The sequence below is a fragment of the Chamaea fasciata genome, unplaced genomic scaffold (assembly GCF_029207755.1).
Source record: "Chamaea fasciata isolate MVZ Bird 193981 ecotype frontalis unplaced genomic scaffold, bChaFas1.0.hap1 SCAF_3, whole genome shotgun sequence".
Lineage (NCBI taxonomy): Eukaryota > Metazoa > Chordata > Aves > Passeriformes > Sylviidae > Chamaea > Chamaea fasciata.
The window spans coordinates 84,669,456-84,696,558 of NW_027094088.1; the positions used below are offsets into that span (position 1 = coordinate 84,669,456).

Genomic DNA, 27,103 nt, shown 5'->3' on the forward strand with positions numbered 1-27,103 from the left:
GAGAGCCCAGTTATGGGAATGCAATGAAGAGTGAGAATGTGAGCTCTTCAATCCTTACAAGCTAAAATGAAGCAACTGGTAAAGCAAGTCAGAAAAAAAGTAACACCTGACCCTTGGAAGCAATAATAAAACAATAATTCTTGTTTCATTCCTTCTCCACAGAGGCATAGACTGATTAATCCATGTTAGACAGACTGTTTTTCCAGTTTCACCTGAAAAGTGAAAGCATCTAAGTTACAGAAACACAAAACAAACCTGGGAAAATCTGTGCTCACTGAAATTCCTATACTGAAATTCCTATGAAATGCAATTCCTATGGAAGCTGCATTTTCTTTGTTGCAGGTAAGAAATGACACTCAGTGATAAGGTTTCAATGCCAGGTTCCCAAAGTTAGGAATATTTATGCATCAGGGACCGAATTAGGGCTGTTGCATAATTCTGAGCATTTCTTTGCATTTCTGCATTCTCTGTTTATCTCAGACATCCCCAAGGAGTGTACTAGTGGGTACCACAGCTGCTGCAAATGTCCCCCAGTCGCTGGCAGGCAGGGCATGACAGCATGGAGGGAGCACACCCTGCCTACAGCCAGCAGGCTCTCAGAGGTCTTTGCTGCAGGGGGCTGGTAAATCTTCCATGAATGCCCATGGGCAGAGTTTTCCACAGTGTCTGACACTTGGTGCACACTCAAGGAAGTCTTCACAGGGACAGAGAAGTACATATCCCTGGCATGAGTGTGATCAGACACCAGACACTAGTGTCTGCCAAAAGGTGTGAAAAACCTTGTCAAGAAGTTACTTAGGATCATTTATTTACTTTTCTTAGTGTTTGCAATGAGCTTACTCTTGGAACAGTTGAAGAGTTTGTTTTTGGGGTTTTTTTTTTTTTAAGTCAAAAAGGCTTTAAAAAGGGGCTGCTGGCTGACATAAAAAATGTCATGGCAGATTTGCGAGTAAATAAGATCTGGTCCTTTGGTAATCAGAGATGGTCAGGGTTGTCCTTACTGCAGTGCATGCCTTCACTCCTTGCCCCTGTGTGTTAACACCAAGCCCTTTCCTATGCCTGGATCTGTTTCCAGGTCTCCAGGGAGGTGACCCCAGGCTGTGGGCCTGCTGTACAAGAGAGCCCCTGCCTTGGCACAGCCCATGCAGGCTCCTGCTGGTGACAGAAACCCCCTTGTACATGGGTTCATTGAAACTACCAAGCCAATGTAGTCTTTAGGTCTTTTATAAACATCACATTCAAGACTCCCATCTGCATAGAAGCATAACTGCCTGTCCTATAATGACTTGAGAAACAGCGTATTTCCGGGGCCTCAAAATTCTTCTTGTCTCTCCTGCTAAGACAAGCTGTGTCTAGCCTGTCTTCTCCAATGCAGTGTTCTTCCGATCAGAAGGATATATATTATGCATGCATTGAATTAGAGGTTTAAGCCATGTTTAGGATGGTGATTATTCGTCCCTACCATCCCTTTCCAGGAGATTTGCAGGACTGCATGGTTTCAATGCACTTGGATATGGTCTATTAAAAGTTCTCCTTTATGCTAAGAAGATTTCAAAACTCTGCAGCCTAAGCAAGTAGGCTTCCTGACAAGATTAGTTCATATTAGGTACACTTGGTTTTTTCCAAAGTTGACTGTAATTTGTTAAGATACAGTACACAAAGAAATTAAACTATAAACTTTAAAGCATCCATCAATTTCAATTTAATTTGTTTAAAAAAGCTAAATTATGGGTTAACTCAGAAGGTAATAGAATTCAGAAAGAGAGTGCTTGTGATACAAGGAGTCCCTTCATACATTAATTTTCATTTTTGGTGAGACGAAGTTTGAAATTAGATTCAGATTGCAAATTATAGCTTTGTATGGGCTCCCTATTGCTAGCTCATGAAATACTTAGATTCCTGAGGATGAAGCAATTTTGCTTCCCATAATAGACTGCAAAAGCCTTATTTCCCACTGGTAAAATAATAGGTCTGCAGCTTAAAATGGAAGCAAGCCATGTCTTTGCTCCTTGACTTGGTCACCAACAGGGATACATTAAACTAAAATATATAACTGAAGAAGAAATTGTGATGTAAGGTGGGGTTTTTTAACATTCAAATCTTATCCTTTTCAGTTCTCCAGTACAAATAACATTACCACCTGAATTCTGTGAAGGAGGCAGCTCATGACTTCATGTCATACATACACCTTATTTACCTTTCCCTATACACTGTTAAATTCTTGCTTTTCACCAATTTTTGGGCTTCACAACACTCACAGACATAGGAGGAGAAAGTAATTTGTCTCCTGGCATAAACTGATGGACTCATTTAGCAGAAAAGATCCATCACATTTAGGGAAGGCAGAAGAAGTAACACTTATGACAACAAAGCAGATGTGCAATGATCTGTAACCCTGGAGGTAACATATTAAGTCTATAAATTGTCTTCCTGTGGTCTCTTAAACATCCGTGGTTGTATTAATCTGTTATTATCCCCCTTCTAGGAGCAGCTGGGAGGAGGGCTGTGTGGAACCAGACCTCAGCAGATGCTGGCAAGGGCCAGGTCCTTAGTTAGGCAGAGGGTCATGAGTTGAAATCACGATCAGACAAAGCTTAAATACCAAATGAAACTGTTCTGCTGTCTTCCGCAGCTTAAAGCAAAATGCGTACAGTGTGTCTACAACACCAAAATAACCTAAGAAAATTTCCCAGAAGAACGGAACAGATTAAAAAATAATTATGGTGAAATTCTCCAGAAATGTGGAAAATGACTGGAGAAGGATTGACTTTGGTGTCTGATGCAGAAAAAAACTAGAGATGCTAAGAGACTAAAAGACTACAGTTCTGACTTTTTCTGTTTCTGAAGCATTTTGTGGTTTTAATAGCTTGCAATTAACTCAGACTGATAATGAAATTGTGTTACTGCATTAAAAAAAAGAGGAATAGTGGTGAAATGAAGTGTCAGATTTGCTTCCAGAGTACAAAACAGACTTTGTGTCAGATTTTTGATTGTGTATCACATCTTATAATTTTAGCAATTTATATTCCTAGGCAGAGACATCATGATGGGGAACTGGAAAAAAAGATTTAAAGCAAAATTCCAGCAACACACAGGATGAATCCTCAACAGAATAAGCTTAGATTTTTCTAAGTAAAATTGAAGTCCAGTCTAGTATGAAGCCTCCAAAATGTGTTATCTCCTTGACAGCCAAGAGTCACATACGTTAATAAAAAGGAAGCAAATCTTGAAGCTGGAACCTTCAGAAATCCAGATGTCCTTTAGCCAATGCCACAAGCTATGACAAGGTCTGACCTTTGGAAACTAATGCAAGAATTTTAGCAGAGTATATTGTTCAGTGAGAGTTTACAGAAAGCCTCTATAAGGGTGCACAGACTATATGAAAAAAACCCAACCCAACAATAAAAAAAAACCACCACTATCAATTTCACTGAAAACCTTTTTACAACGGACACAATGCAGGGAGATGGAGCCTGAAAGCAAATGGACTTTTAATTCTTTTTTAACAGAGTAAAACCAACATGGTGCTAAAAGCAGTGATACAAATGTTAAAAGAAATACAGGGAACGGAAGGCAAAAGGCTAAAGTTCAGGATGGAGGTTTAGAAGTCAAGCACCTCTGAAGTGGGATGGAAGCCACAGGTGAAAAAACAGTTAGAAAAAGGCTTACACACAAGGAAAGTGTCTTCATTCCTCTGATGGAAACACATCTGTTCCTGGGTCTCTTTAAAAGCATTCCCTCCTTTGAGAAGCCGGGAACCAGAGACACAAAGAGATGTGGGAATGTATTCCGGGGAAGAAGAGATCTGCTAAAAGAGTACAGGGCAAACCTGGAAGGAACATTTGCCATGTGATTCTTGTCTTTCAGCACCTTATTCTTATGTAAGGCAGAAGTAAGAAAAGAGAATGGTTTCATTACTCTGGACACCTCAGAACTGAAGAATCAGAACTATAATGCTGAATATATATAAAAAGACATAATTCTTCATTGATGCATGGTATAAGAAGGATTAAAATCAGTATGTGCACAAAAATTTTCCTCCAACTATAACACTTAAACAGCTGAAAGAAATGGGAGTTATTTGTCCATGCTTCGTGCGTCAGGACAGTGGCATTTTCTCACTAGGCATCCTCACTGGACTGCCAGTCAAAGCCAATGAGTCTCCAGCATCCCTTGGTGCCTGTCTGTGGAAAAACTGAAGAAGTCACTAGTAAAAGTAGTCAATGTAGCCAGAAAACTAGAGATAGTAGGTAACACACAAGTACTGAGTAATAGCTAAGATGCCTCAGGGCATCTGGTCCATCTGCATAAGGCTGTTCAAAATAACACAAGCCTTCGGTGAGGTCTCACACCGGAGCAGCAGCTTCTGTATGCACTGTGTGGGCTGTGACAGGAGTTCCCAAATGGTATTTAACACTCATGAGCAGGCCACTGTACTGAGCCCTTCAATGTCTCTCTGGGCACTTAGACATTTACTGTGCCTGGGAACATATTCATGCAGATCTGCACTTTGATGTCATAGCCTTGAGTTATGTTCTGCCCTTGGTGTCCTATATATAACATACATGGGGGAAAAGGAAACACAGTAACATGTATGGGCAGCTCCTAGGACATTTTAGACCATGTCCAGTAAAATGGCTTTACAGGACAGGGAAGATGTCATGGTTCCTCCAAGTGGTGAAACAAGTGTGGACACCCAGACTAACTAAGGCCTTGATGATTTCCAGTATTGTTAACATCCAATAAGTTACAAATACCTCTACCTGAATTAAGGTGCAAAAGAGACCATTTGCCCATGTCAACAACCATTTGCACATTTAACAATAAATATGAGGCAGAGAGATAGAAAGAAATAGAATGGAGAAAAGAGAGAGAGAGAGGGAGGGAGGGAGGGAGGGAGACCATGCAGAAGATAGGCACCACCCATGGATCCAGCAGCATCCCATTTATCCTTCTGGACCCTGGGCTTCTCAGTGGTAGGTTTCCAGGAGCTGTTCTTCTGGGAGTATTACCTTCATGCAGTCCAAGTTCTGGGTATCCACAGGGTGGTCTCAGATACCATTCCCATAACCTGGGGTGATCTTTGACTGGTGTACTATGTATAAGCAGTTGCTTCCTTCCCCACAGTTTAGTCAGTGAGAAATTTGGTCAGATGTGTTAAGCAGGTTGTGGTAAACAGATCTCACCTCTGTCAGGCCTGGAAATAGTCCTCTCCTGTCACAAAGTCCCCCCTTCTGTGCTTTTCTCAAGTTCCCACTATGGTGGCTTATTTTATGGCAAGTTCCGTCTGTGGTCTTGACAGTGCTTGAGACAGGGAATTGTGCTTTTAAAGTCCTAAAAGTGTGCAGGTGTGTGATGGGTCTCATGTGCAGCTTCTCAGGAAAAATGAAAGAAAATGATGGAAGAATTCAGAGCTGCAAAGCACCAGAAAGCTGCACATCAATGCCTCCATGCAGAATATTTTCATATCCTCTTGCAGTTGTGAGGTCAAAACTGAAGACTGGTGGTTAATGTGCTGTAAGTTCTGCTAAAAATAGGCTGTTTGCTTGTTCAAGGGGGAGGTCTTGGATTTGTTCTGTAAGTTTTCATGTCTTTTTTAATGTGAGCCACGTGTTGCTGAAGCTGATCATAAACAGTGCCAGTACCAAAAAGAGACCAACACCAGCTCAAGATCTGAGGAAAAAGGGATTAATTTTTTTCCAGGACTGACATAGTTTTGGCTGAACATCACCCATCTCAGAGAAGGAAAACTAGAAATTATACAAAAATGGGCATGAAGGTACCAAGTGACTTCCACAGGAGGAGCAGTTAAACAACCTAGAACTCCTGGAATCATGAACAGAGTTGAGGACTTAAGAACAAAATGATCATTCATAGAATCAGAATAGTTTAGGTTGGAAGGGATTTCTGGAGGTTGTCAAGTCCAAGTCCTTAGTCAAAGCACATCCAGACAGGCAACGTTATTCAGGGAGTTTCCCAGCTAAGAGCTGAAACCTCCAAGGATGGAGACTGTTGCAAGACTGGAACATGGTCCAGTGTTTCACCACTCTCATGATGAACATCTCATGTTCCAGCTTGTAACCATTGCCTTCTGGCTTGTTACCATGAACTCTCCAGAAGACTCTGTCTCTGTCTTCTGTACCCTTCCATGAGGTTTGATTTTCCCCTAAGCGTTCTTCAGGTTGTACAGCCCCAGTTCTCACATCTTTCTTCATGTCACAGATGGCCCACTCCCTTAAACATCATAATGACTCTCCATTCAATTCTTTCCAGTTTGTCCCTGTCTCCCTTCTACTGTGGAGCCCACAACTGGACACAGCATTCCAGGTGTGGCATCACCAGTTCTGAGCAGGTTTTTTCACAAGTCACACAACTTAACTGTGGAACTAAACACTACAATCTGTTTCAGAAGCCAAAAATATAAATTTGTTTAGAAAAGGATTGAATGGTGAAGTAGTTTAACATCAGCCAAATACAGGTCCAATTAAGGCATTCTCCTTTCCTCCTCCTCTTCTGGTCAGAGAAGACCAAAGGCAGAGACCTTGGGCTGAGATAACAATTACTGAAAGCAAGCAGCAATGGAATAAGAATGCACCACACCAGCAGAAACATTTTTAACAAAAGTATGCAGAAGAGAAGGTGCTTTACCCAGAAAAAGGGGTTTACTACCTCAGCTTAGTTCCTCATGGACACCAGAACAAAGACAAGATGGTGGACACATTTGCCAGCCAACAGTGTTTGTTGTTTTCAGAGCTGTGTTCTCCAAGGACCAGGAAGGCACAGACAGTGATGAGAGAGGGCAGGGTCTGTAGGTGCTGATCCCTGCAACCCCTTGGGGGAAGAGAGGGAAAACAAAATGACACACTTCCAGTGGTGAGCTCAGCTCTTCTTCACCTTGAAGCTGTGCCCCCAGCAATCATGTGAGTGGTATAGAATAGCAACCTATAGCCACATCCATATGCTCCATCCCTGCTCTGCAACCAGAACAGATGGGGGTTTTGCCTATAGTTGCCTATTAAACTTCATAATTCAGACACAAGCTCCAGCCCACGATGCTGCTAAGTTGCCAGGGGGAAGGAACACACCTCCCTGCTGCCTCTTCTCTTCACAGTTGTTGTATTTCATCAGCCTCACTGAATTACCATGGAAGGATGAGCTAACGTCTAGCCTGAAAACTGTGAGATCTCATTGAATTGCGGAATAATAAAGCCCAGGTGTATCAGCTGGGGTCAGAGGTTCAGTAGGAAGTGACAGGAGGAAAGTGCTGAATGGAGCATGTCTGACAGCACCACCACCCCTTAGAGCTGTTCAGGTGAGGTGTTCATGCATTCCTAGAGGCATGAAAATAAAGGGCCACAAAAATGGCTCCAGGGCTGACAGGTACAGGTTGTATCTTTTTGTTTCCCTGTATGGCTGACTGCATAGGGCTTTAAAAGGAGTATGAACACCAGCAGGGTGAGGGGAAGAGGGCAGCCAGACTCTGGAGAAATTGCACTTCTATGCATTCATCTATGTTAAGATATTCTTCATAATACTGAAATATGTATAATGAGGGGCCCTCCAACACACACTGTGAAAAAATATACAGCATCCCTGAATGCTTTGGCAAAATGTGCTGCTGGAGGCAGGAGGGCAGACTGGCTGGTGGCTGCTCTGACATCCTGGGGTAGGAAAATTCTTACACAAACAGAATACAAATTAGGGAGGATTTGGGAAAGACAGACACAGTTGTAAACTGCTTGACAGTAATGCATTGGAGCCAAAACTTGAGCCAAACAATGTTCAAGTCAATCTGATTTCTTAAAAAAACCCCAAACCTGTCTGGTCCCAGCCAAAACACTGATGGCTGGTTGCCAATGCTGTTGTAGGATGAGACTGTAGAGGGTGATTAAGGCTATTAGCCGGTGTCTGGGGTGGCATATTCCCAGACATTTTATCAATGTAAAAAGAAGCCTTGAAAAGGAGACAGAATTTGGGATGAAGGCAACAGAATGGCAAATGTTAAGGTATTATAAAATAATTTTTTGAGGAAAATGTGGAAGTTATTATTTCCGTCTTTTATATCAGTCTTAGATGAACAGTACTGTAGAAAGAGTTGCTTAAGTTCATTGCATGTGCCAAAGACAAGAGGTCAAGGCATGTATTAAATCCTGGCTGGTAACACTGGGGGGAAAAAAAATAAAGTCCATCATGCAAAGTACATTTACTTGTGCTTTTGGAAAAATATAACCCAGCTGTTCAAGAACTGCTTTCCTTTTTTTCTGCTAGGGCTCAGCTAGCCAGTATTAGCTGCTTGGGCCACAGGTTAGAGACAAAACAAAAACCCAGAATAATTGCAATTTTTAGAAATAACAAGAAATCTCTGTTATGCCCCAATTCGAGGGAAAGTGAAAAACAAAACTGCCACTCATTCAGACTGGGCACAGAGCCTTTCCCACGAAGCAGCCTCAGGGAGCAGAGCATAGTCAGAATCCAGTGCCTATCCTTACAGCTATACTCCTTAGTAGCAGCAGGGAAGCACAAGTTGTCCTCTCTTGTGTTTCAGTCAACAGAAAATTGAAAACAAGGATATGTGCCAGTTGGACGCCAATGCCAGAGCTGCAAGAAACCTGAAGAAATAAAATGCAAAAAATAATGTGGATATGACTTGGAATCCCAGAAAAGCCCATCTCTTCCTCAGAATGAAATTGTGCCGAACCACTGTGGGAACCAGGGATAACAGGGAACAGCAGTCTCCCCATCACCTGTGAGGCTGCTGACCGTTTTATGGGGAAATGGTAACCTTTTTCCAGCCCCAAAGGGAAAAAATTAAGAGGTGTGAAATTACACATTTTGTTGCAAATAATTCACAAAGCCTCCTCAGGCTAGCACAGACAGCAAACATATAATTCAATCCAAGAAAATAGTAATACTGATTGCTGCCCTGATACCATGCAGAGGCAAAGGAGAATTTTTAAGCAGGACTTCACAAAATATGATAACAATAATTTTGCAGTTCTTTCAAAAGCATGGGAGAAACCAAAATATCATGTGTTTAAAAATGGAAAAACGTGAACCCTGATGAAAAGTACTCTGCTTCACATGGCTTTTTTATTTTTGTTGTTGTCTTGGTTGCACACAAATTCCTTCTGTTTGTGTTAACCAGTTTGTCCTACTTTTTTTACATACACTTCACCTCCTCTTGTTTTGATGTGCCAGTGCCTCTCAGCCTGAAAGGAGGAAAGCACAATTAACAGAGCTGAACCTTAGCATGCAGCTATCTCTCCCTAAGTCTCAGGTCTTGTGCTGAAGCATTGTGCTTTTGCTTCTGAACACAAATCACAATGCAGGTGACCTCTAAGGGGTGAAGATGTCAGGGGTGCAGAGTTTTCCTCAAGGATAAGCACCACGATGCTACCCCAAGTCCTGGAAGCATTCCCTCTTGCCCTGGCTAAATCTGCATTTCAGCTCCAGGCCAGGTCTGTTTGTTACCCACAGCAGACCTCTACAGAGCTGACAATCAGATTAAACTGCAGCAGACAGCTTTCAGGAGCTGAGCTAGTTTTTTTAAGGCTTACTGAAGTATCTCTACATTACAATGCAAACTGCACTGTGGATATAGTTTGACTCACTTTATTTACACGTATCCCTGCACTTGAGAAGAAGAAGCCAGAAGGAATGCAAGGCAGTTCTTCTTGCAGGAATTGTACCAAAAAGAAAATCCCTACTTCCCAGAGGTCAGCTTTGCTTTAGGGACAGATGCAAATCAGCAACTCCAGCAAAGAGCAAACTATTTTGCTGCTCATGCAATTCCCTCTCCCTTTAAGCTGATTCTGCATAAAACCATCACATAACTTGAAACTTGTGGTCTTAAGAACAATAACTTGAAGACTGCATTTAACAGAGCAAGCGTGTGATGCCTAGCATAATAATCTATTTATTCATGAGCTTTCTAATAACTGAGGAGGCATATTTTATCATAATGCTCTGATACAGAAAAACAAACACTCTTTGTAGTTCTGCACAGTTTTGCTTGCTTTGGTATATTGATAGAGCTAATGACCACAGTTTGTGCCTTCTTGGCTAGGCACAGAAAATCCCTGCTTTGATAAGATTGTGCTGTGACAGAACGATAAGAATTAGGGCGGTGCACCAGAGAGCCTGGTTGCTCGGCAGAGTGACTTTGAACTGCAGCACCAGAGCAGCAGAGAAGTGTGGGGTCCCTAGAGCCCCAAGGAGCAGGCGGTGGGGCTCTGCCAGGGAGCAGCCAAAACCGTGAAGAAAGCAGAGGATCACAGACAAAAGCCAGCAGTGACCTAAGGCTGGAATATATGTATATATCCTAGCTGCTCAGGTCTAGGGGAAATCTGATTGAAGCAGTTATGCTGAGAAAAACCCCCACTCACACTCTTTCCATTACCCTGTGATAGTCCACCCCTTTTGGATTACGGCTGTTACACGTACTGACACCTGTCTGTACAATTTGGATAAGGACAGTGGACCATTTCTGTTCATGTAAAACATATGTAAGAATGGACCAAGCATAGTATGTCATTTCCCAAGAAAATTATCACTGGAGGAAATCTATGATGCATTTAATTTCTACGTCATTAAATTCTTTGCCAGAAGTGCTGGGCTTTACTTTAACACCCCAGGGACCAAAGATATTTTGCCATTGTTTTGAATGGGAGTAAGTCAAAAATATTTTAAAATGCCCTAACCTCCTGGAACAGTCATTCCCCTCGGATCAACATGCAGTGTGCACAGAAGCTTGCTTTCAGAGCTGCAGGAGGAAAAAAAATCTGCATGATGTATTGATGCAAGCTGCACTGTAGGAGCAGAGAGACAACAATGGATCAGACCGGTATATAAAAATGCCTTCCCAAAGATTAAGAAAAGTTTTCCTCTGTGCTGGCAGTGAATGAACCGAATTCTCCATTTGCTTTCCCAATAGACAGGAGCACCTGAGGTAAAGGTTTATTACAAATACACCCCTTGGGAGACTGATGTTGTGTTTTCTGATGGCCTGTCAGCTTTCTACTTTCCCTTGATTTATTTGAGCTGTGGTGTATGTCTATCTACAGAGTGCATTTTTAGAGAGAGTATCTATTCAATTATTACAGGTAGAGAGGCTGCTTGGAGGTACACTCTCTGTTTACTCCTAAGCATCAGTTTGGACAACAATCCCTCAAAGTCATGGTCCAAAAGAAGTCACAGATGATTCATTCAATTTGACTCTTATCGTTGGTTTCAAGTGCCTGTATGTCTCACTCCTTATCTTATTAGCCCTGCAAAATCCTGATTTGTAAACACTAATTGGAAGCATGCAAAGGTAAGTGTCCATGTAAATCCTCCTCTGCATTTTTGATATTTTAGGTGTCACAGGCAAATAAATCTGACACTGGAAAAATTCCTGGGAACATTTGCCTATACAACTGGAAAATTTGAGCCTGTATGTGAAAAGAAAAGGGTCTTGTGTTAAAGCCAGTTTAGAATAGGAGTCAGGAAAAGTTATGGACAGGCTGAAAATTGCAGGTAGTAAAGGGGGAAAAGTGATAGTAAAACCACAATTTGTAGACCCTATAATTAGCAGTAGTAGCATAATGGAGACATAAATTAATAAAAATTGTTAGTGGAGTGTCTGGCTCAGGGGACTGATAATAAGACTGTATTTTGAGCTTAGTGTCTCCTGCCAGAGAGTCACTGATTCTGAGAATGCCAGTAGCAAAGATTGCTACTATCTGTTGAAGAATTATATTACTGTCTCAGTTTGGTGTTTCATGTAGGCTCTGTTGTTTGCTGACTCCAAGAAGTGGCCAAAGGCTCAATGGATGGAAAATTAAAACTGCTCCTTCGGAGAGAAACACATCCCTCAACAGGTATGGAACAGATTAAGAGGCAAATATTAACACTTTCTACCTGTAAATATGTGATTTTAAATATGCAGTTGACATTTCTAGTGCTGTCAGTCAGAGTTTGTTGGAGAATCACCAGCAAAACTATGGATATAGCAACAACAAACCATTGGGAAGTGTAAAACATAAAATTTAACTCATCATATTTTTAAACACCTCGTTGATGAATTCTAGCACAAAATACTAGAAAAATAAGCTCTTGATATTGAGGCATAAAGAAATGTTCCATGTTACTGCCTTTACATTATCAGCTTTGTGCAGGGGTATTTAAGTAATACTGAACTCTATTATAAAGGACATCTTACCTATTGACACAGGCAGCCTGTCTTTTAATTATGAAAAATACATGAGAGTGATGATACTTCAGTAAGTAGAGAAGTTATTTCAATTACTGCTGTATTATGCATAAATTATTATGCAGAAAAATTACTGAAAAAGGACCTATGCCAGTGATTTGCTACAACTTGTGGAAGTGTGATAATTTCATGTAAGTTTCTATTAAGAACCAACTGAAACTAATATGTCCCTCCTTCTTATCACAACTTTAGTCAGTGTCTTCTGTGTAATATTCTAATATTCTAATATTCTTTCATCAAGCGTAAGATTATTCTTTGGTTAAATGACACTTCCACATCACCTGGCCTATCTGTAAGGCCTATCCTCCCAGTAAGTTCTACTTGTAAGTCCATAATTTTCTTGGCCGTGTTATGCTTTGGCAATACCAAAGATAAAGTACCTCTTCTGCAACAGATACAGCTCTAACTCATTGGTCTCATTATATACATTTCCAGCAATCTTTACTGTAATAATTATTTCATATTTCTTTTCTTTCTCCTACAATCCTACAATTCTCTGTTCTTCCTCATTGCCCTTTGCAAGCTTTTCCTACAGTTCAGGTCTTTATGGGCCTAAGTCTGATAACACTTTGTGCTGGACAATTTTTCATTGACTGATTCCTGATTTACAGTGGGATAAATAAAATATGACCTCAGGCCTTTTGTCTCGTGATTTCTATCTTTCTCATTACAAACACTTAAAAATGCTATTGGGTGATTTCTGCTGATACATTCAGCTCAGATGCAACACTTTGTCCTCCCCCCAGGCCTCCTACCTTAAAAAAAAAAAAATGCATTGACATATCTTCCTATGAAAATACAAGAAGCTGAAGGAGGGGTTTGAGATGCTTTGAGAGCATTAAGAACGGTGTTTGTCATTTCAAGTGATAGAAAGAACTTAGTCACCGTGAAATCTACTAACCATAAACCACACAAACTTCACACACATTTTGTGTTATTAGTATTACAAAGCATTTATATGGTGCCATACATTTCCACAGCCATTTCTTCCAAGCAGATAAAGCACATTCCCTTCCTGAGACAGCCTGCACTCTACATAAGTCAAGACAAATATTGTATGTGATAAAAATAGAGGACAAAAGTTCAGGAGAGATTGATGTGTGAGACAGCTGATAAGGAGTAGAGTGGAAAGGAAAATGATCAAAGATTGTTTTTAGAAATCCTTTCAAAACTAGGGAGAGGCTGCCGAGAGCTTCTGGCTGCATACACCTGGGGAAACCTAATGATCCCGGGCAAAGCAGAAAATTTCTCAAAGACTTTGGCTTCAGGATCCATATCCCACAGATGGGGATGACTGTGGGGCTTCCCACACACAGCTTAACCCAGGGGGTGGACATGGCTATAGCATTTTTGGGATACCTGGTGTTTGTGGGGTACCTGGTGCCATGGTAGTCACCTGGAGATGCTCCAAGTGCTGGTGTTTGTGGGAGGTTTGTGCCCCAAGGAAAGGCTTGTACCTGAACCCCCTTCTGCCTGTCCTGCCAGGCAGCCTGGCCCAGGACAGGAACCCACCAACTCACGTTTGAGTCTCCTCCTGGGAAGGGAGGCTGCACTGCCTGTAGCAAACCACCAAGGGGCAGAGGCAGAGCCCAAACCTGGTGGCAGAGCACAGGCCCCAGCATGCAGAGGATGCCAGTCAGGTCCCCACATGCCTGTACTGTCACGCAGCCTTCAGCTTAGTGGCCCATGCTGTCCTCCAAAGCTGGAGCTGCCATAGTCACCTCACTGTTGCTGAGGAGACTGCCCTCAGGAAATGCATGATAGGGCTACACTGCTCAAGCAAGGTCTCACTGAGGGCTGACACTGATTTCTAACTTTGCTTTATTATTAATATTAAGTTTCTTTCTGCGACTTGCTTGAGGCGGCATAAGTAAAAGCACAGCTATTTGGATATGCATCCTCAGGGCATCTGCCCAAAGTCATATGGGTTATTCAGAATTTCTGAATACCTACTTAAATGTATCAGATGAAGCAAAACTGATAAACGTGTTGCAAGTTTGTAGGCAGGTACTCATCTATAAATCTGCAATACTGATGTCAGTGCATACTATAAAAAAAGGTTTTCCAGGGTATGTAGTTTACAATAGAGATTGCGAAGCAACAAGAACATAAGCACAAGAGAAAGAGGGAACTTGCTGTTAAGTTTAATATTCAGAAGCAAACAGGAAAGGAGGTTGTAAACAACATCCTTACACGCATTTTAAGAAACATTTTCTGAAAGTGCACATTTCACTTTTAAAAACACTTCTAATTATGAAAACCACAGGGAGGAGAGGAAGAAAGAGATGTCAAACAGTAACTTTTGATTAGGCCTGCCTAAGAGAAGCAATATTTAAGTACAGAACATCTAAATGTGCAACTTTTTACGTATTCTTATTATGCATATAGTAAGGATTATACACAAAATACACAAGCAGAACTAGCCAAATACTTCAAAATATATCAGTGTAAGCATAGGGGTTTGGGACCTCCACCTTCTTGATGAGCCAAGACATTGTCTAATCATGTAAAATGCTGATCTCTTCTTAAAAAATGCTGATTACCTTCAGCACACCGCAGAGTAAAAGAGTCAGTGGAAACTGCAGTTAAAGAAACAAAATAGTCTCCCCTTAGATGGGAGAGAGTTTTTTCAAAACTGGAGGGAAATCATATTTCTCAAAGCAGCAGGCATGACAAATGGGAAATAAGTGGCAAGTTTAATCCATTCACCTTCTTTTAAATAGCAAGCCCACAAATAGAAGTTAAAAAAAAGAATGAGTCCAGAATTGATTTGCTTCAAAACTGGAGACAAAAATAAGCCCCACATTTTTTTTATTAGACTTTATTATTGGGAGACAATATGGCATCTCAATATGGGAAAATAAAAACAGCATTTGGTAGAAATGCAGTATATCATTGTTTCCTACATAAAAGAAAGAAAGACCTCCCCTCAGGTCAGATTGCATCCTAGTGGTAGATATTAGGGATATTTCCAATTTTTAAATCTTCTTATAATTATTTTCAGGACCACAAATTTTTAAGGTGGCACCCCAGTTCATACTCGCTTCTTTACATGTCTAATCATACCTTAGAGAAAATCCTGCACATGATGACTGAATCCACTGCACACATGGAAAAATCATACCGGGGAAAATGTTTTGAGGTGGTATTTACCTAATGCAAACGGACATTACCCACCAAGGTGTTGAGCCTCTTCCTAGGTTTCTAACTCCATAGGCTGGGGATGTAATTCAGAACAGGAGCACATGAACCTCCACAGCTGGGAGAACTCCCTGGGGGGAGGTAGAACAATGGAAAGGACAGGTGCTGGGCAGCAGTCTTTTCTTTTGCTTCCAGAGAAAATAAATCAAGGGTCTTCTAGTCCTAAAGAGAGACTTCTGGTACTACTTCTTGCAAAATTACTGAAGAGCAGTCATACCTGAGCTAGTTGGAATTTGACCTTCTCCATTAAAATCAGGATCACTGACCTTGCAGAAAGAGGAATAAGATGAGGGACTCATGAGCTGTTCCCTTTTCATGCAGCCTGAGGTGCTGTCAAAGGAATGTTTAAGATGTGCAGTGGAGGACTATGCCAGGTGTAATGTTTCCACCAGCTGTGGTAAGCATGGTTCCTTCAAGGAGCTTGGCTTCTGGAAAGCATGCATTCCCCTCTCTTACACACCTGCCATCACAGCTGGAGAACCACAAAATAATCATCGTGCAAGCACCATGAGCAGCTCCAACAGGTCCCAGACCCACTATGTTAATTTTGAGAACTTGTGTATTAAAGTGTTTTGCTCTGGCGTGCTCCCCATCAAAGCTGAACCAGGTAGTTAATGGCATGAAGCCAAACAGGAATTTGCAGCTGTGGATAAAGGGGAGGTGTCTTCATGTGAATTAGTTGCCCCAGGATCAGCTGATACGATTAGAATGAAAGAGAAGAGAAAAGGGGATGTGGAAGTCTGTTGATTTGTTTAGATATGTGCTTTATTGTCAGAACTGTGCTCCCAGAAGCATATTTGTGGGATGGGAAGCAGAGGTACAGGTGTTAAAGCTAGATGCTGCAAAGGGCAATCAGAGAAGACCTTACTCCACGGGAAGAAGTATAAGAACAAGGATCATCCATTAATGGTCATGATGTGGCATTCCCATGGCTTCAGAGAGGCAAATTCAAATTATGAAAGAGTAACTCACCTGCAATATCTTCCTGGTAGGGTGGGGGGTTCGGTGTCCGTCTGTCCCAATAGTGAGCTATGAGGCTTGTAGTGGGATACAAGGCTGGGCAGCATTGCTCCCATTTACCCATTCCCTATGGGACAGGTTGCTGCACGCTCTGGCCCACGGGGCTGCTGCACTCTTGGTCCAACACACGGCTGCAGAGGAGACCCCTGTGAGCCTGCACAGCTAGGATAGGTTCCTGGGGGGAAGGCAGAACAAGGGAAAGGGCAGGAGCAGGGCACCAGACAGGCTGCAAAGACAGCATCAGGTCTGGGAGAGTTTTGGAGTGCACATGTTTTCTAGGCCTAAGTTTAGATGTATGCTTGACTGTACACGTAATTTTAAGTATGTGAGTAGTTTCACAAAGCTGAATTTAGATGAAATGTGATTTGATAATTTTGATCAATATTTTACTTTTTCTCATTTACTTATTCTGTGAAGAGAACAAGTTCCAGTAAAGGGGGAAGCTATGAGTTGATATGATAACATTTTGTCAGAGATGGATGTCTGCAGTTAATACATTTTATACAGTTCCCTAATGCCCTCAGTGAATATTCAAGAAACAGAAATAAACAGACAAATAAAGAATTCATTAAATATAAAAAAAAAAAAAATTGACACTGCACTTTGGTCCATCTTAATTTAGCACAGAAACTATTTAATGGATTTTGCAATCTTCCTATAAATATTGTGTGCCTAAATGAACATTTCCTTAGGTGCTGTAAAGACCTAAGGGAAGCAAATTAAAAACGTTCATACAGATATATTTCTTTCCCTCTTGTAGCAGGATTTCCCTTCTCCCTCTGCAGTACCTTGGGTGCTTACCAAGTCATGAGTTACTAAGATGAGAGAACTCATCTCCACCCCACACCTTGGGGGCTGCCACCAATGAGGTCAATCAAACCCTATTGGGTATGTACACATCTTGAATCCCTACAAAATGCAAAAAATCAAGAACTATTTTCAGAGCACACCGTTTTGCAGCCCCTCTTCTTTGTAAGAAGCGGCATGCAAGGTCAGGTCACTAATCAAGGAGTCTCTGTCCCCCAGAGGACATGGGTCACAGACTTTCCCCAAGACAGTGAAATGGGATCTACAATGTTGCAAATGAAATTCAAGGAGGCACAGCAGCTAGGGAAGTAACACACATGAGAGAGGATGTAAATATCCATGGTTACTGGTGTTAACAATGACTCCTAGGGTTCAGCCCCCCAGTCTTCAGTCGGAACCAACTCCCACCTAAACACTGCCTTGTTTCCTGCCTTGGTAGGAGACAGAGGCTTCATAAGAAGGTTACATCCCCTTTCAGGAAGGGCTAGTAAGGAGTCCCACCATAGTCTGGAGTAGCACCCACTGCCCCCATTCCTATCCCATTGTATCTCTAAAGGAGCTTGCTTGGGATCTCTTAGAGTAAATGTCAACTTTAACAAGAAATATATTGACCAGATTAAAAATCTGGCTAAATAAACTACAGTCATGCAGTTATGAAACACAGAGCCATTGCAAAGCCACCTCCTTATCTTTTAGGTTAAAATTGTATTTTGGTAATCAAGTTCCACTCAGACCAGTAATGGTTTAAAAGCTGGCTGTGCTATGTACACCTTGTTTATACTGCACATGCTATCAAGAAAAGAAATCATTAATATGTAATGTACACTTCCCTCTCCTGCAAGCCTGACCAGATCAGACCAAAGACTATGATGAAGTGAAGGAAAGGTATTAGGTTGTCTCTTCTGTTTGATATTCTGCAGATTGCTGCTGTAAGTTTGTAGACAATCTGTCTGGGAGCAGACAGTGACAAATCAAAGCCACCACTTTCCGCTCGCAGAAGCTCATACAATGAAGTTGCACCCTTTACTAGGCAGATGGGTCCCTCCTTGCACCTGAACCCTAAACCCTAATGGCAGCTTCGGAGAGGTGCTGAGATTCCATGGGCAGCCTAGAAGAGAAAGATGTGAAGAAATAAATATTGGTGCAGTACCGTGCTCTCCATGTCATGCCTTTTCCAGGCCCAGTGTCCCTAGAGATGCAGGGTTTTGTGGTTCTCTGACACATAGCCTTAACCCTAACCCTAATTTTCAGGCTGAAGCCCCAAGCACAATGGGTAGCTCAGTTTAGATAGATGTGGAAATCAGTGTTTGTGGAGTGTCGTGTTGTCCTTGATGCACCTGCTCCAGCCCCAGCCCCTGGATCTGTAGCCTTTGTCATTCTCTGAACACTAACCCTAACACTAACTTGTGACCAGTGTCAGTATTCCCCCTATCCTCTCTCAGCTTTAGTGTACCCCAATCCAATTAGTCATACTCAGCTTGTTTTGGAATATCAGGAAGAACTTAACAGGATCATATGTTTAAATGTTTCTTGTTGTTTAAAAAGTCCAAATAAAATTAGATTTTACAATTCACTTTGAAATCTCTATTTCTGGCTGCATCATGTGAGTGATAAACTATTCACCTGTATTTTATCACATTTTGTGTAATGAAAATCTCAACTCATATTTATAAATTATAAAGATTTTATGTATCTCAGTTACATGATGGTGGTAATCTTTTCATGAATAAAAGGTGTTACAGGTTGAAGAATTCTTTCTGAAAAAACAGTATTCACAGAATTTTTAAAAATAGCTATATAGCTATTCTTTCTCCCCTGATTATTTATCTCTATCCAGATGCACAGAAACAGTTTTGATTCCAGAGCAGGCTCTATATTTTGGTAATAAGAGAACATATGGTAATAATGGAGCACAGGCTCTGGCTGAATCATAATTCCAGCTCTTCTCCTATTCTGGCAGGCCCTTGATTTACATGCATGAAATTAATGACAGTAAGAGGCAGAAAGGAAATTCTTCATGATGCACAATGTTACACTACTGAGACATGGAACTCTTGAACTATAATTCATTTTTCAGACACATTAAATTTAGGTCCCTACCTTGTGGTGTAGTATATGGCAGCCTGTCCATGTTAGCCCACACTGCAGTGCTGGTGTTTTTGCAGCAGTAAGTGACCATCACTAGCCCAGTCTTAGCTACTCAGCATTGCCTTTCCCATGTTCTAGGACAGAGCCAGCTTTGCAGAAAAAAAGAGGGAGCAGTGGCACGTAGTGGACACCAAACAAACAGCAGCATGCCCTTGCTGCAAAAACAGCTAATGGTATCCTGGCCTGCATTAGGAGGTTAAGAGAGGTGATCCTTCCCCACTCCTCAGCGTTGGTGAGGCCCCACTTGGAGTCCTGTGTCCAGTTCTGGGCTGCCTAGTAGACAAGAGACATGCACATGCTGGAGAGGGTCCAACAAATGGTCACTAAGGGACTGAAGCATCTCTGTTATGATAAAGGGCTGAAACAGCTGGGACTGTTCATCCTGGAGGAGAGAGTTCAGGGAGGATCTCATCAGTGTGTATGAATATATGAAGGGAGGGTGCAAAGAGTTCAGAGGCAGGCTCTTCCTAGTGGTGTTCAGTGAGGCAAAAGGCCCAAAACACAGGCAATTCCGTCTGAACGTCAGGGAACACTTTTTCTCTGTGAGAGTGGCCAGGCACTGGCACAGGTTACCCAGAAAGGTTGAGAAGTCTCCTTGGAAATTCTGGGCAAAGTCCTGAGAAACTGACTCTAGGTGGTCCTGCATGAACAGGAGATTGGACAAAGTTATGGTCAGAGGTCCCTTCCAACTTCAACAGTTCTCTGTTTTTGTGAATTCAGTAGTGCTTGAAACCACCCATGAACTGCAATATCCTGCTAATGGTAAGAATCAAAGATATCCTATTCTCATTACTTCTTCACGTCACACTCTGTTTATGTTTTTGATCTTTTTTGAGCTCTTACAGCTTTCTCAACCAAACTGTTGATCAGACTCCAGACTGTAGTTTAAGGTCATCAAAGAGAAAATATTGTGATAGAGTCAGATGGCTTCAATGCAACTTTGTTTCCTCACCAAGACCTAGCTAAGTTCTGTTTCTGTGAGCTCTAAAGTAATGTAAGGAATGCCCTGGCAGTTAATGATCACCCCCTGCTGTTTTTTCTCTTATTTTCCTGGTAATTTTGTGTCAGAGCTTCCCTTGCTAGACCAATACTGCTGCCTTCTCTCTGAGTGCCTCTGCTCTTCCTATAATTTCTTTCAAAGATATGAAGACCTTCACAAAAAGCAAGCAGTTAAACATGGTCACTACCATTTGCTCTGTATACATCTTTGATCTGGAGGGGAGCACAGATCTGTCTTTAAAGCAGATTGCTGTTATTTTAGCTACCTTCTCCCCACTGACATGTCAAACTTCTCTGAAGTATGGCAGAGTGGTTACCTGTCTGTATCATGATCCAGAGATGTATAGGAGATCTAACCCACCTTGTAACAAAGCCTGGCACACTGCACATACTAGATCAGTTTGTGGTTTACAGTGTTGAATTTTTCTATTTCTGTGGAAATGTCATACTGAATTGAAGCTTTTCCTCACCTCCTCAACTGCTTTGCTTGATTTATGGATTAGGAAAAAAAGCACAGATCTGTTATGACAGATACCCCTTCTCACAGATTTTATAATTCAGAGTGCTATCATGCAAGCTATCAGTTTCCTAGTAGAAGAGTTTATGATGAAATATGGAGACCATTCTGTTAGAAACGAGAGGTGCATTTCTGCTCTAGAGCTGGTGATGCTGATCAGGACTGCACATCTCCTTTGCAGCTGGTAGAATAAAAATGGCTAAAATCAGGGAAAGAGGTTTTCAAAGAGAGAGGCCCAGGAATTAACCCGGATTAATTTTAGGGTGAAAATTCCACTCTGCTGCACTGAATCTATATCCAGAGTAGGAAAAACTAGCACTCTCTTACCATTACCAACAGTAAGGTAAAAGATAAGAGACAATAGACACACAATAGAGAAGAGTTTCCGAAGTATTAAGGTTGCAGTAACCTTTTGGATGAACTCCATGGGGCAGTTTTTATCCCTCCCTAACTCAGATACTGTCATACATCAATGGGCTGAGCTGCCTCACGGTGCCATGGCTGAGCTGCACCCAGGCATGGGACGGACTGGCCCCTTGGTTCAGTCCCACTGGTGGCTTGGTCCCAACGTCATCAGCTCCCCAGCTTCCTGTTATACCATCTGTCTGACCACAAATACATCAGTGGGTAAATTCGGTGTCCTGTCAGATTGTCCCATTTTTAGGATCCCCTCTGATAAATTTTGAATAACAAAAATGGCCAGTTTTAAAACCAGCCCTTCTTTTTTTTTTTTTTTCAAGACTCTGAAAGATGATTCTTCTTATGCCAGGATGATAACAGTGGAGTTAATTACTTGTTTTGGGATTGATGTTGCTATCAAATAAAATGCTCATCCTCTTTTCTCTTCAAACATCCTCTCTTATTAGAAAATCACAATAGTTCTGCTGATGCACTTTGGAAAGACCATGTCTTCTGAATAAATGTTGCAGTAGTGGTATGGTGCCTCCAAGATGTCATGTTTCCAGTGAGCAAAAGGTCTGCAAGCCTCACAGCAGTACTGCCCAAGACTCCCAACCCCCATTTCCACACAGCCCTTCCTCTTATTACTACATCCTCACATTCCCATCACGAGTGGAGCTGAAGTCACCCCTGAAAAATGAATTTACCATTTGTCATGCAAGAAGTTTACAAGGATCATGTGAATCACAACCAGTCACAAAAAGATCTGTACAGTTGCTTTCAGGAGAGGAAAATCTAATATCATTTTTAATGGCATAAAGTTATTTATCTCATTATTTCAAATGAAATGCAAAATGAGGAGAGTTGATAACAGAACAATGGTCTTTCACTTCATCAGTCTTTCTGAGCAAGTATTTTCTAGTCCTTTCTTATGCAAGACATTTAGCCTGCTTTTTGCTTGCAAATTATTTGTCAACAAAGTTCAGTCTTAAAATATGGTATTTTGTTGTTCCCAAACAATTTTACAAACAAATTTCAGTCTCTTGAGTTTTTAATTTAGGATATTTTCTATTCACTTTTCATCTATACCCCACCATAATTTTGATTCCCTGACCAAACCAGAAATTCAGCCTGTCAGCCAACTTCCTATAAAATAAACATATGTGCTACTTATTTTTTCATCTTCTTCAGCTTTCCTTTCATATTTTCTTATCTCATTTCCTTTTCAGCAGTTTTCCCCCTACCTCTCTTTTTAAGTGCCTCTTTTTCTTTTTCCTTTCTCCTTGTCCCTATTTCATTCCATCCTCCCCCAGTCTCCCATCCAACAGTTTCTCGAGTGTCATAGAAGTTTAGAAAAATGTGTTTTCTGCAAGTTTTGAAACAAGTTTTCCAAACTCGTATGAGACTCTTCCAAGAACAGAGGGTTTCCTAAGTCAAGTGCCTTTTCTCTGGAAGCTGCAACAAGAGCAGAGTGGCTAAGGAAGTCCAGAAAGCAGCAGCTAATGGTTTCAGACACACCAACATTGCATAAAAGAGGGTGCTATTTTAAAAAATGTAAATGCTGCCTTCACCAGCAGCTGAAATCCACTGATATATATTTATTGGTTACCTATAGCCAGCCAAATGTGTTTAGCACATGAAAATTCTTCTGTTAGGAAGCGCTCCCTGCAACATAATATAGTGAAAAACATTTTGGTAGTTTTCTGAAAACTGCTGGGTCATTGATGGGAGTATGTCAGAGAGGAAAGGTCCTGCAGAGAACCTCAGAAAACCTCAGTATGATAATAATGGCTCTGGTAAGCAGTCTTTTCCATCCATCGAGCTGATGTATCTGAAGTCAATAATGAGTAACACTGCAAGAGGTGCAAGCAATAATTTATTAAAGCATATATGTCATGGGAAAAACAAGCAGTGATCAGCTTTACTTTCTGATCAATTAACAGCACTCAGACAAGCAGAAGTCAAATTATTCTGAAACCCCAAGTGAACTGATCTAGTCATTAGGAAGTCTGTGGTGCTACTTCATGCAAGCAGCTGTTCATTTTATCATATTTACTTTTACAAATGACTGTTATCATCCTGCAACCTTAGCTTTACGGCTCTTTGGAAATTACCCAATGTTTGATTTTTAAGGACTCTCTATGCAGTTTAATCTACTTCAAGAGAGAATATTGAAAATTTTGAACAAATTGGAATTGCAGGAGAAAAAGTTTTAACAGCTATTTGCAAGTAATAAAAATACGATGTAAGCTCCCAGATAGTCCCTTCACAGCAATGGACTTTCTAATCAAGGAATTCAGTCCAACATTGCAGGCAATCCTCTGGGATGGGGAACTGTCTGACAGCTGCTCCCATTTAAGCAGCCTGAGATCCTTACCTCAAAACGGTCTGCAGAAACAAGTCCCCAAGGCCAAGCAACCTCCTACTGCACGTGTTCCCACTGCCCTCATGCTACCACCATTTGTTTAACCCACAGTGCCTCTGCTCCCTTCCTTGCTTTCCCAGGAGCATGAGTAACCCCATGGCTTCTTCATGGTTTATTATCTGACAGTGATCATTGTAGATTTGACTTCCCAGAGGAATGGAAGCAGAACCTTTGGGATGGGGTGTGTTGGAAATGGGAGGGAGGTAATATATAAAACACAACCTCTGCTCTTACTACAGCAGTGCCTTAAAACCTAGAAAATGGGATAATTCAGTGCAGCTGGCCAGTGCTACCAGCATCCTGCTCCAGCAAGCATCCAGCTGGAGAAGCCCAGACCTGTGCAGAACATGTCAATGAGCTACAGGATGAGTCAATTGCACCCTCCCTTCCAGAACTTTCTTCCTCTTGTTTTCACTTTTGCTTTTACTATGGCTGTTATTTAAAGAATGCAAATGTGAAGGGACAAAGGAAAATTATAGGAAAAGGCAGGTGGAAAGTGATATAAAGGGCAATTCAAGTAAAAAGAAAAGAAGATAACCAGGACAGAGGAAAGAATTGCTGAAACTCTACATGTTGCCTTCTCCTTTGGTAAAATCTAGCTTTCAGATACTCCTGGATCCTTTATTTCCTACATGCAGGTGGCTTTTTAAGATGGACGGCTTGGCATTCACAGGGTTTTTTTTCCCAATCTCTTCATTTGGCAGCACACACTGAAGCTACTAATGCATGTAGTCCAGAAAAAACAATTCAGCTGCAGAAAAGTAGCTTGTAAGTCTATTGTGTTGTAGAGAGACAGAATCCTTGGGAAGGAAACTGCACTGCTGGTGGTGCTCTGTTATCCCTTAGTGACAGCACATGGTGGGCATTGGCCTGTGCCCTTGGACACCAGCTCTGCCAGAAGGGATGAAATATTAACCCCCTGAGAACAGCAGCCTCTTCCCCATTACAACTATAGTTTAGTGCCAGAAGCAGAGCCCTGGGGCCAGGCAAGGGGGCCCATGCAGGCACAGAGGCACTCAGTAATGTCTCAGTGCCCATGCTCAATCATCTCAAGTTCAGCCAGAGGCAGCAGTGACAGCAGGAGGGGCTTCAGCTGTCTGCCATGTAACCAACAGCAAGGCACAAGCCAGTGCACTTGTTTTACTAGATACATTTTTATCCTGAAAAAAACCCTTCAATTTTTCTAGCTAGGCAGCTAAAGCATGCTTGCTTGCACATGCTCTACTACAGATGAGGTTAATTCAATATTATCTTTATTTTGTGTAAGTGAAGCACTGGCTGCTGAAAAGATGAAAAGCTCTGTGAGTCCGGTGCTACTTTTTGCTGAAATGCTGGATGGGGCTGCACTTTGTTAAACAAGACAGAAATTATCTACCCAGGGGAAGAAGTCCATCTATCTGTCTAAGCCCAGGAGAGAAATTCAGTCTTTAATATGGGTCTTTCCTAAATTATTTATTCCTGTTAGGATAGTGTAAGGTTTCCATAGTCACTGGCTGTCAGTGATTTCTAAAGCATGGCTCACTGCAGGGATCCTCACTCACTATCTCTTTTCTAGTTGTCTTGCTTTCCCTTTGTTCAGGGGGATTTAATTGTAGAGAGCTGTTGAACAAAACTATTGTAGTGTTACTGCCCAAAGGGCAGTATTTACTTCCTTAGCCATTTATTGTTTCTGGGGGTCTGCAGACAGCTAGTATTTCTTAGGTTGTTAAATACCAGGAATATGCTTAGTGCCATGCAGGACACCTGAGCCACCGTCCTCCAAGCTAAAATACTCCTGCAAGGAGCACTGCTCTTCAGACTCTGCACCAGGGCTGGTCTCACTCTGAATACAAACCTGTCTGCCCAGGGGCTCTTCAGTCCCCCTATGATGGATATAGGGCTGAAGTGGAATCCATATTCATTATGAAGTTCTATTGAAGTTCTATTTCCTTTGCAGAGAAGGATCTGCAGATCCTGAGGGTCAACAAGATCTCCATGAGCCAGCAGCCCCCTTGTGGCCAAGAAGGCCAATGTTATCCTGGGGTGCATTAGGAAGATCATTGCCAACAAATCTAGGGATGCGATCCTGCCCCTCTACTCCGCTGTGGTGAGGCCACATCTGGAGCGCTGTGACCAGTTCTGGGCTCCTCAGTACAAGTGAGATATGGAGCTCCTGGAGAGGGTCCAGTGGAGGGCAACAAAGATGACTAAGGGATTGGAACATCTCTCTTACAAGGACAGGCTGAGGGAAGTGGGCCTGTTTTGCCTTGAGAAGAGATGCCTGAGAGAGGACTTCATCACTGTCTATCAGTATCTGAAGGAAGGGAGGATGATGAAACATCAAGAGGATGTTTCCAGGCTCTCCTCAGTGGTACCAAGCAATAGGACAAGAGGCAATGGGCAAAACTCATGCACAGGAAGTTCACCTGAATATGAGGAAGAATTTCTTTGCTGTGCAGGTGACTTTGCACTGGAACAGACTGCCCAGAGAGGTTGTAGAATCTCCTTCATTGGAGCTATTCATGAACAATCTGGACATAGTGCTGAGCCATGTGCTCTAAGATGACCCTTGTGCTTGAGCAGGGAAGTTGGACCAGGTGACCAACTGTAGTCTTTTCCAACATGACCCATTTTGTGATTGTGTGAAAGGACCTAGGAAAGGAGCCAGCAGGAAGAGGAGGGCTGCAAGGGATCCTACACTACTCTCTCCTGTACCCAGACAAGGTGTCCTATGAATGCTTGAGCTTCCTGTCACCCATGGCAGAAATGTCAGTGCCAAATCTCAGCAGAAACTTTGGCTTCACACAGAGCTAGGTAAAAGAAGAGAACATGAGGGACAATCAAAGAGCAACTTGAAACAGTTTGTTTCCATAGAATCCTGAGACAGCTTTGGCAAGCTTGTTTACAGGGTTACATCATGAAAGTTCCTGGATTAAAAACCTGCCTCCTAGTGCAATGGCCAGCCAGAAGACTTCTTGACCTAAGTGACAAAATGCTGGCACAGATACATATATATTTATAACTAACACTGTGACAGGACCCCAGCTTGGCCTCAGTCCTGACACCTACATCTTGTTCTTATCAAACCACAGCCACAAAAAAGCCACCATTTGTTAGAACATAATTTTTAAAACTTTGCATTTCCAACAGAGAAAACTTAAAGGGTTTGGTATCATTTTGGAAAGGAAAAAGGGCTGTGACGGGACAGTGTGAGAAAAATATTCTGTTTGGAAAAAAACATCCTTGCAGCTATGTTTTATGTGTTGGTCATGCAATTAGAGCCAGTCTCACACAGCTCACAACTTACTGCCTCCTTCACCTCTAAATAGGCGAGGAGCCTTTTGAAAGATTGCATCAT

The 27,103-nt window shown here is 41.9% G+C and overlaps 1 long non-coding RNA gene across 1 annotated transcript; it reads right to left on the minus strand.

Annotated features, from left to right (window-relative positions):
* Positions 1–22,831: 22,831 nt before the first annotated feature.
* On the minus strand, positions 22,832–23,941 carry LOC136287813 (uncharacterized). The gene is made up of 2 exons (XR_010720355.1): positions 23,719–23,941; positions 22,832–23,194 (listed from the first exon to the last, which is right to left on the minus strand). It is a non-coding gene; the product is annotated as an uncharacterized lncRNA (long non-coding RNA).
* Between the last annotated feature and the right edge of the window lie 3,162 nt (positions 23,942–27,103).